The sequence below is a fragment of the Myxine glutinosa genome, chromosome 10, assembly GCF_964187855.1.
Source record: "Myxine glutinosa chromosome 10, kmMyxGlut1.1, whole genome shotgun sequence".
In the NCBI taxonomy this organism is placed as follows: Eukaryota; Metazoa; Chordata; class Myxini; order Myxiniformes; family Myxinidae; genus Myxine; species Myxine glutinosa.
The window spans coordinates 87,699,157-87,708,634 of record NC_136270.1 but is presented as its reverse complement, the minus strand read 5'-3'; the positions used below and the strand labels follow the sequence as shown (position 1 = coordinate 87,708,634).

Genomic DNA, 9,478 nt, shown 5'->3' with positions numbered 1-9,478 from the left:
TTTGACGGTGTTAATGACCTCCTGCATCGAAGTTCCTTGTAAGGGAACTCGTATTATATTTCTCATGCAAGCAAATAGGGAATGTGCACCGAGACACAGGGATGTGGGATCTGGGGCATCATCCGGCCAAACATCATTGCTTGCTCGCCCGCACAAACAGGTTAAACTGCTACTCTCCCCGGCATCACTCGTGCCTGGTGAGGGACGACACACGAAGGAGTGGTTCAAACACAAATGGTAATCCAAGTGATCTCTTTGGCAAAGAAGGTTTTGGGTGAAGGAGAAGTTGTCGGCACAATAACCATTCCCGGCTCAAGGTGAGAGCCGATCCCTCAAAGCTTCAAGCTGCTTGCCTGGAACGACTTGTGACATGTGAAATGCTTCACTCGACATGAGTGAATGAGGGAAAGAAACTCATTCCTGCACCTGCGGTTACCTCTATTGTAACTAAATAATAGATCCTAAATGAATGCATGAGAAATGTCAGCAGCACAAAAGGATTAAATTACTTTGTCTCCCATGGCCTCAGGCATCCTCATCTATGGGATTTTCCTTTTTTTACTCTGACATACAAATTGAAGGTTTTGGACGAGGCAAAGCCTCCACACAAAGTCATAATGGACACTACTCAAGCACAGAGGACCAAATTGCCTGCCAGCTATTCTCTCCGATGCCGAACTGCATGTGCAACATGGTGTGCTGTGATTTATGGAGTTCCACTTGGAAATGCCACTTTCACAGCACTACCACACACAGTCATTTCCTTTTACACATCCCATTGGATCATATCAATGAATTTTGCCCTGCCATGAAATTCCTCGTTTTCACCGCTGCCACAATATTTCATGAATTCTCCACCACGATATCTCATCTGATTGAAGCTCGTGAGGTGTAATGGATATGGGAACCGAGGTGTTAATGGAAAGTGAATGTGGGTGGCCAATGGGTTATGGTCTGTATCAGACAGTGCTGATTCCTGATAACTCAAACAAAAGGTTGTTTAAAAAAAACAAAAAAAACTAGGATGACTCTTCAGAGAGCATTAACCTCGACTACATGGTTTACCGATTTAAACTATAGAAGTGCCTGTTGCCTGTGTGTCTGTCTGTGTGTCGCCATTTTTCTCAGATATGGCTGAACGGATCTTCGTCAAAAGAGGTTCAACAATGAGTGCCGAGGAGTGCTTTAGGCAAAAAATAAATAAAAAAAAGAGAAAAAACATGTTTGATTTTTGGGGATTTATTTTTTCTTTTAGTCGCTTTACCATGGGCGTGGGGAAGTGTGTAGGGACCGCCCTCACCCCCCCCCCCCCATCCCCATTCCTTAGTAGGTGTACGAAAGTATTTTAGGCCCCCACAAAAAATAGACCGGGTAATGCCGGGTACCACTGCTCGTATTGTATAAGGTTTAAAATCATGAGCTGGATAAAAAAATGCACACGACAAAACAATTATTCATAAACAGTGCCTTCATAAAGTATTCACACCCTTAACTTTTTCACATTTTGTTATGTTACAGACTGAATTAAAAATGGATTAAATTGAGATTTTTTTGTCAATGATCTACACATAATACCCCATAATTTCTCAGTGAGATTTCTTTTGGAATTGTCTTACGAAATAATTAAAAATTAAATACAGAAATATCAAATTTACATAAATATTCAACCCCCTGAGTCAATACTGCGTAGAAGTGCCTTTGGCAGTGATTACTGCTTAGAGTCTTCTTGGGTATGTCTGGATCAGCTTTGTGCATCTGGATTTTTTTTTTTTTTTTTTTGTATACAAGATCGAGGCTCGTGAAAGAGCGAACATTAATCACACAGAAAGACAAACAGACACATAAAACAAATAACATCGGGAGCGGTAGACAAGATGGGGAGAGAGGGGGAAGGACACAAACACAACATTTGAGAGCAGGGACCGAGAGACATGGAGACATGGAGAGATCTGTGGGAGGGAGAGGGCTTTGGGGGGGAGGCATGTGAAGGGGGGGAGGCATGTGAAGGGGGGGGAACAGTTAATGTATGGAATCAAGTTGTAGAGACATATCAAGGATGATCAAAGGAATTGGATGCAACTGAGCTCAATTTGGAGTGGCATATCAAAGGGGGTGAATACTTATTGACTCAAGACATTTCAGCTTTTCATTTTTATTTAATTTGTAAAAAACAATTTTTTTTAATCCCACTTAAATTTATCCCATTAAAAAAAAACAAAAAAAAACCCATTTTTATTTAAAAATTTTAATTACAACTTGATTTGAGTCCACCTGCGGCCAATTCAATTGAAAGGGCATGATTTATAAAGAAACACTTTTCTATATACTGTAAGGTCCCACAGTTGACGGTGCATGTCGGAGAAGAAACTCTACCAGATTATTTGAAGTCCAAGGAATTGTATGTAGAATTCTGAGATAAAATGTGAGGTGGTGAAAATTCCCAAGAGTGAGCTCCATCATTAGGAAATGGAAATAATTTGGAACTACCAAGACTCTTCCTTGACCAAAACTTGACGATTGACCAAAACAAATCTCAATTTAAACCATTTTAAATTCAGGCTGTAACACAACAAAATGTGAAAAAATTCAAGCGGTGTGAATACTTTCTGAAGGCACTGTACCCTTGATATAATAATCCTCACTTCTATGGAACCTCTAGGAACCTTCTATGGAACCCGAAATATAATAATCCTCCCGGTGTGTACCCCGGTTTAGAATAGGTACACCGTATCCCTGCGCATCGTAAGAGGCGACCAAGGGTTGGCGTCAGGAAGGGCATCCGGCCATAAAAACATTGCCTCAAACAGGGAACCATGATTGTCATGGGGCCCGCAAGGCTAAACCCCGCTCTAGCGGGGAAAAATGGCCTTAAAACGATCATTCATTCATTCTATAGAACCGTCGTCCAGAGGCCGTTCTTTCTGACTCTTTACTCCAGGGCCTCAAGCAGGCAGTGAGTAGTGACAACCTCATGTCGTATCCCATGCTTATCCGTGATATATATTACCCCATTAACCTTTCCAACCCAACCCTCTTACTTGCTGGTTTCAGTGTTTCCTCCGCTCCTCGTACTCTCTCTTCTTTACCTGTTCGTTCATTCTCCTGCTGATTGTGCCCAATTGCTGCTCCACTACTTCCCTGTCAGTTCAACCTTGCTCTTCTATGAGCTTTGCTCTTGTAGAACTGGCAGATGCAGTTTTAATACAACAACATGAAAATACAACTGATATTGCAAAATTATATAAATGCTACACACCCTCTTACCCCTCCAGCGAATATTTGTTTTGCACAGGAAAAATAATCATTTATGAAAGATCACAAGTATATATTCAAGATAAAGGAATGACCAAACTATTTTCACACCATTGCACCGTCTGAGTGTGTTGGTAGTCTGTGATAAAGGAAGAGTATTGATTATGGCGATTTACATTTGCCAGGGATAGATTGTGCCAAGGAATGTGGGGAAGGCAGAGTGGATGAAGATTTAATATCTTCCGTCCAAGATTGATTTTTAACCCAGTTTGTAGAAAAGCTGACGAGGGGAAGTGCAGTATTAGACATCTTCTTAAGTAATTATCCCAACATGGTTAAGGAGGTGGACGTGGGAGAACAGCTGGGAACAAGCAACCACAACATAGCAAGTGCAACTCTGTTGTTGAGATACGTAGTTCGGAATAGTGGTGTAAGGCTGGTGGATTCTCAGAGGAAAACTCTGACGGTATGAAAAGTGATTTGGAAGATTTCTATTAGGTAAAGTTTAATAAGTCTGCATTGGAGAAATGGGCAACCTTCAAGGAGAAACCGTGTGGGGCGCAGAGGAGGTGTATGGTGTATTCCAGTGAGTTATACAGGTAGAGGCAGAAAGAGATTCGGGTAGTTGAGGAAGGAGGTATGTATGTAGTGTAATGAAGGATAAGCAGAAAGCATTCATTAAGTACAAACTAACAGGATTAGAGTCCGACACATCATTAATTCTCCTGGGTGTCGTGTCATTTGAAACCCAGCCGTGTGTCCTTTTCCTTTATTGCCTTTATTGACCTAGCGTAGCGCGATTAGTCAACGTTCGGGTATAATCGGGTAACTTGTGCAGACGTGGTCATACCAAACCGCTCGGTAAATAACATCTAAGCCGCGTCTGTAACATTACATTGAGGTCCCTCACCTCAATTGTTATAGATCGCGGTTAGGATGTTATAGACCGAGCGGTGGTGTAAAACCGCGACCTAACAAAACTCACCCGATTCACCCAGAACTTTGGCCGTATCGCACCCTAGCTGCTCAATGAGGGAAAAGACAAAAGCGACGCAATGTAAGAGGAAAAGGAATTAAAACGAGAAGACGTACAGACGAGTAATGGGGTTTATTATTTACACACACAAGCAAAAAGGAGCAATCAAGTTTATTTACAACACATAAGACGCAGGTGACACAGTGCAAATACTAGCTTATCTACAGGCTTAACTTATCCCAGGACAGAACAAACAAAAGACTGACTCACGCGGGGAATTGCAGGAATCGCAGGATGTGGATGGCTGGAGGGAGAGGGAGGTCCAAGGGGGGGGTCATGCAGCACGATCGGCGCGTTTAGCAGCCGCCGTTCCTTTTCGGCCCTGCTCCAAACCGCCGCCCAGGCCCCAAGCGGCTGCCGGGTGTCGCTGCTGCTGCCGCCTCCACTTGCCTTGCCAGGCCTTGTCCCACTCGTCTGGTCCAAACCCTCCACTCTTTCTTGGTCCCTCACTCTGACCACCGACTCCTCACCGCAACCAACTCTGTGCAACCAACTCTGACCAACGGTGCAACCAACCCTGCGCAGCCAACTCTGCGCAACCAACTCTGTGCAACCAACTCTGTGCAATTGTTACAATTCTGCGTTACATCCAGTTACATCCAATTGTTACAAATTTGGGCCTAATAAATTTAGTCCCGGGTTCGAATTCCACTCCTCGACACCAATTGTTACAGACGTGGCTTAGATGTTATTTACCGAGCGGTTTTGGTATGACCACGTCTGCACTGTGATAAATCTGAAATAATCATCATTGGCCCAAAAACGCTCACAAAATCCACCCATAACTTTGCCCTCAACATCGACGGTATCCCAGTATCCACCTCCCCTCACATCCGGAATCTTGGCGTCATCTTTGACCAAACCCTTTCCTTCGACAAATACACTAAACAGATCACAAAGTCAGCCTTCTTTCACCTGAAAAATATTGCCCGTCTCCGCTCATCCCTCTCCTCCACGGCTGCAGAAACCCTCATCCACGCCTTCATCACCTCCCGTCTGGACTACTGCAATAGCCTCCTCTATGGTTCACCCTCAAAAATCACCAATAAACTCCAATACATTCAGAACTCTGCTGCCCGTCTACTCACCCATTCCCGGACCCGTGACCACATCACCCCCGTCCTTTACAAGCTTCACTGGCTCCCCATCCCCCAGAGAATCCAGTACAAAATCCTCCTCTTGACATACAAAGCCCTCCATAACCTGGCCCCATCCTACCTGGCTGACCTCCTCTCCAGACACACTCCCACCCGCAACCTCCGCTCTGCTGGTACCAACCTCTTGACCCCCTCCATCCGGACCAAATTCAGATCCTGGGGGGACAGGGCCTTCTCCATCGCTGCTCCCACCCTCTGGAACTCACTACCTCACACCATCAGAGACTCCTCCTCACTCACCACATTCAAAACATCACTAAAGACCCACCTGTTCAACACTGCATTCAACATTCAACCCACAGCATTTAACCCCTGACTATCTCTTCTCCTTCTCCCTCCTTTTGCTTTAAATATTTCCCTATTGATTCTTGTCTTTTTGCAATTGTTGTTTTCATGTATTGTTATGCATTATGTTTGCCACTCTGTCAAAGCGCCTTTGGGCTTCTGGAAAAGCGCTATACAAAATAAATGAATTATTATTATTATTATTATTAAGGAGGAAACAGAGACTAGTAGGCAAAAAGGCCATAACTCGGCAGGCCAAAAGGGATGATGTAATTGACATAGACAAAAATATTAAATATAACAGCAGGATATTCTTTAAGTACACAAGGGGTAAAGAAAGGGTTAAGAGGAGTGTGGGCACGTTGGTAAATAGCAAGGGAGAATTTGTGGATGATGAGGGTGAGATGACAGACTTATTTAAAAAATTGCTTCTACATTTATACAGGGACAGCCACGGGAACTTCCAGTAACTGAGCATCTATCTTGGGGATGAGTAAGGGGTTTTGGGAAGGATCCAGGTTGGAGTAGAGGAAGTGAAGAAACAGCTAGAAACAGTTAGCGTATTGTATTTAGTTTTAGTCACCACATCTGAGGAAGGACATTGCTGTTACAGAAAGGGTTCAGAGTAGAGCTACTAGGTTGATTCCAAGGATTGCGCGACGAAGCCGTGAGGAGCGCCTGCTGAAAACAGGACTTTATACATTATAAAGGAGGTGATTGTGAGGGGATGTGATAGCTTAAGATAATGAAGGGTGTGGACAAGATAAGTTCAGTGTGGTTTTCACTAGAATGGACAGTGGTAGCATCATGCTTTACCTGAGGGTAAAGAAGACGAGATTTATGACAGTATCTAAGGTAGGGGTCTTTCAGTTAGAGAGCAGTTAATGTATGGAATGGTCTCCCTGGAAAGGTAGTAGAGGCAGAAATAGTGGATAAGTTTATGTTGGAATTAGATAGGTGAGGAGGTATGCAGTGTCACCAAGATGGATTGGAGATACAGGTGCACAGGTATATTGGCAGGACTTGTAGGTATCCTGACGCCCGTGTGTGGATTGGTGATGGTTTATTCAGTTGGTATAGTGGAGACATAATGGGCTGAATGGCTTCCTCTTGCATAACCGTTCCTTGTGTGTATATTGGCAGAAGGTATAAGCACCAAACTGAGTTATTTCACCTTTTCCATTGCAAAATCGAGTGATTATAACGAGGAGGATCTAGGGTGTATTTGCAGGGGGAAAGCAGGGGAGAGGGGTTGAAGTGGGAGTGCAACGTTGATATTGTCGCGTCGACAGTACATGGGGCCACCGCGACAAAGCAATGTGCTTCCTGAATGGCCAAATTAATCAAAGATACCTTCAAAAATAAAAAGCAGTTCCTTGCAAGGATGAATTCTGTATCCTGCCCGTTTCTACAAACGCCTTTAGTTAAACAAACTTCGGTTTCCCCCAGGGATTTCCAAATGCCAAAACGGTTCTCACTCGCAGGAACCGGGTATCAGACGGGCACGTTTTCTTAAGAAACTAGAATGGCACTCGGAGGAGCGCATACCTCCGCCAGGCTGAACAGTTTATATCGCACCGATAGGCCAGATCTGGATTCGTACCTGAACCCAACTCTAATCGGCTTGTTCTTTTCACCTAAACAACAAATCTAACAAGTTTTGTCATAACTCATCCACAACTTTTTGAAATATCATGCTGTATATCGTTTTTTGGCGTATCTCTCGATGGTGAAGAATTACTCGAGAAAACTAAAAACATCTCGTATCTGGATCTGGATTTGGATCCTCACCAAAATTGAAACAATTCGTCGTGTTCACACACCGAACCTGTCCATCAGGTTTTGTCCAAGTCCGTTCACTATGTTTTGAAATATCGTGCTATATAACGTTTTTGGCACATCTCTCAATGATGAAGAATCACTTAAAAAATTATCGTATCCAAATGCGGATCTTCACCGAATTCTAATGAATTCGTCCTTGACGCACACACAACCTGTCCACCAAATTTCGTCTGAATCTGTCCACAACTTTTTGAGATCTCGTGCACACAGCCAAACAAACAGACAGACAGACAGGGGTGAAAACATAGCCTTTGGTGGCAGAGGCAAAAAGGTTCTATTTCTCATAATCCCACAGCTGACCCATTGTTCTTACCGAGTACACCTTAACATTTCTTACATGTTACACCTTAAACACCACAAGTCATCATCCATGCTTTCTAAACTAAGGACACCTCCGCCATTCCTCCAAACATAACGGTATGTTTTACTGGAGCTGCTTTGGGAAGTTGGAATGTGTTCGGCGTGCCGGTGATAACTCACTTGCTATCCCCAAAAAACACCCTCCCCTTAACATGGCACCAAATAATACTAGCAAAAGGTACACCCAGGTTGACGTCCACCTTAGAGACGGCACGCTTTGTGATGCAACGCACTGCCTACAAAGCACCAATCCGAAAGTTTATTGTCGGCTTGGAAATCTAGCAGAAATAATATACAGCTTGAATGTAAGTGCACTACCTCTGCACCATCCTGTCAAGACTTGTCATGTAATTCATGTAAAGGTACACTGCATGTCTCCTAATGCCACGGCCCCTTTGTTAGGATTGCCCTTCATAGCCGACATGTGAACACCTGGCTGGGTAATTTGTTTATGGTGTAGGAGCTGCAGCTTGTACACCAACCTCACCCTGAGATATCAAGTAGTGTAACCTGGTGTCAATGGATACCCAAGAACACAAGACCACTTGATAACTCTTCTACTCTTTGACAAAGACACCGAGGGTCGATACGCACGACCATGAGCCTCAACCTCTGTTTTAACAAATCACAGAATTAAGATATACACCTTGCTTTGTAAAATATTCAGTGTTCAGTTTCTTCATCAGTATTCATATTTCCAAGTGGTCTGGGGATACACATTTATTCAAAGTGAATATTAAAATGCCAGATTTAAAATGAGCATCATGTTTCCTCAAGTAGTAAGCTTATCTCACATATCTTCCTCTTTCCTGCTCTCTCCCATCAACCATGTCATCTCTTACATGTTAATATATATATATATATATATATATATATATATATATATATATATTGCCTTGCACATGTAGAGTTAAACCCGCTTGAAAAACTTTTTTTAATGTTTCGCTGAAAGACAACTGATGGAACCTGATCTGCAAGCCATGCAAGGTATGATGATGGAGTCTTCTTGTGCTGATTCCATGCAAACATGGCGTACAACGACTGATGCATCTATTCCTACATTTGAGCATTTCTTGGTCACAATTGTCACGCCTAAAATTTGTCAGGGCCATCCTGGTAATATGTATACAAAGACACTGACTTGCTTTTCCTCTCCCTGCCTCATTTACTATATCCATATACCATTGTTAACATTGCCCTTCATAGCTGACCTGAGAACACCTGGCTGGGTGATTTGGGGGTGGGCATGCCCCTTCTCTCACTATCCTTCCTTATTTTCAATCTCACAGTTTCTCACAATCTATAGCCTCCTTCAATTCCATGCATTCTAATAACCAGGTACTTCCTTATTTGGTCTTGCTATTTACACATGATTTGTACATGAGAGGTGTCTTGGTTGTTGTGTTGGAACTACAAGTTTTAGGAATAAGGCTGCCAGAAAGAGCTCAAAGCTTGAATGATATAAAATGTATGGAAAATCAATAAATGCCAAAAAAACATCACAAGTAAATATTGAGTTGAGGCAAAAGAATTCACAATTTAGTAT

At 43.0% G+C, this 9,478-nt stretch overlaps 1 protein-coding gene and 1 long non-coding RNA gene across 4 annotated transcripts in view; one reads left to right on the top strand and one right to left on the bottom strand.

The window, feature by feature from the left end:
- The window catches only part of LOC137434007 (uncharacterized), a 54,913-nt gene that overhangs the window by 19,959 nt on the left and 25,476 nt on the right, over positions 1–9,478 (bottom strand). The gene's annotated exons all lie outside the window — the stretch shown is intronic.
- Positions 1–9,478, top strand: part of LOC137434006 (tomoregulin-1-like) — a 188,322-nt gene that overhangs the window by 156,549 nt on the left and 22,295 nt on the right. The gene's annotated exons all lie outside the window — the stretch shown is intronic.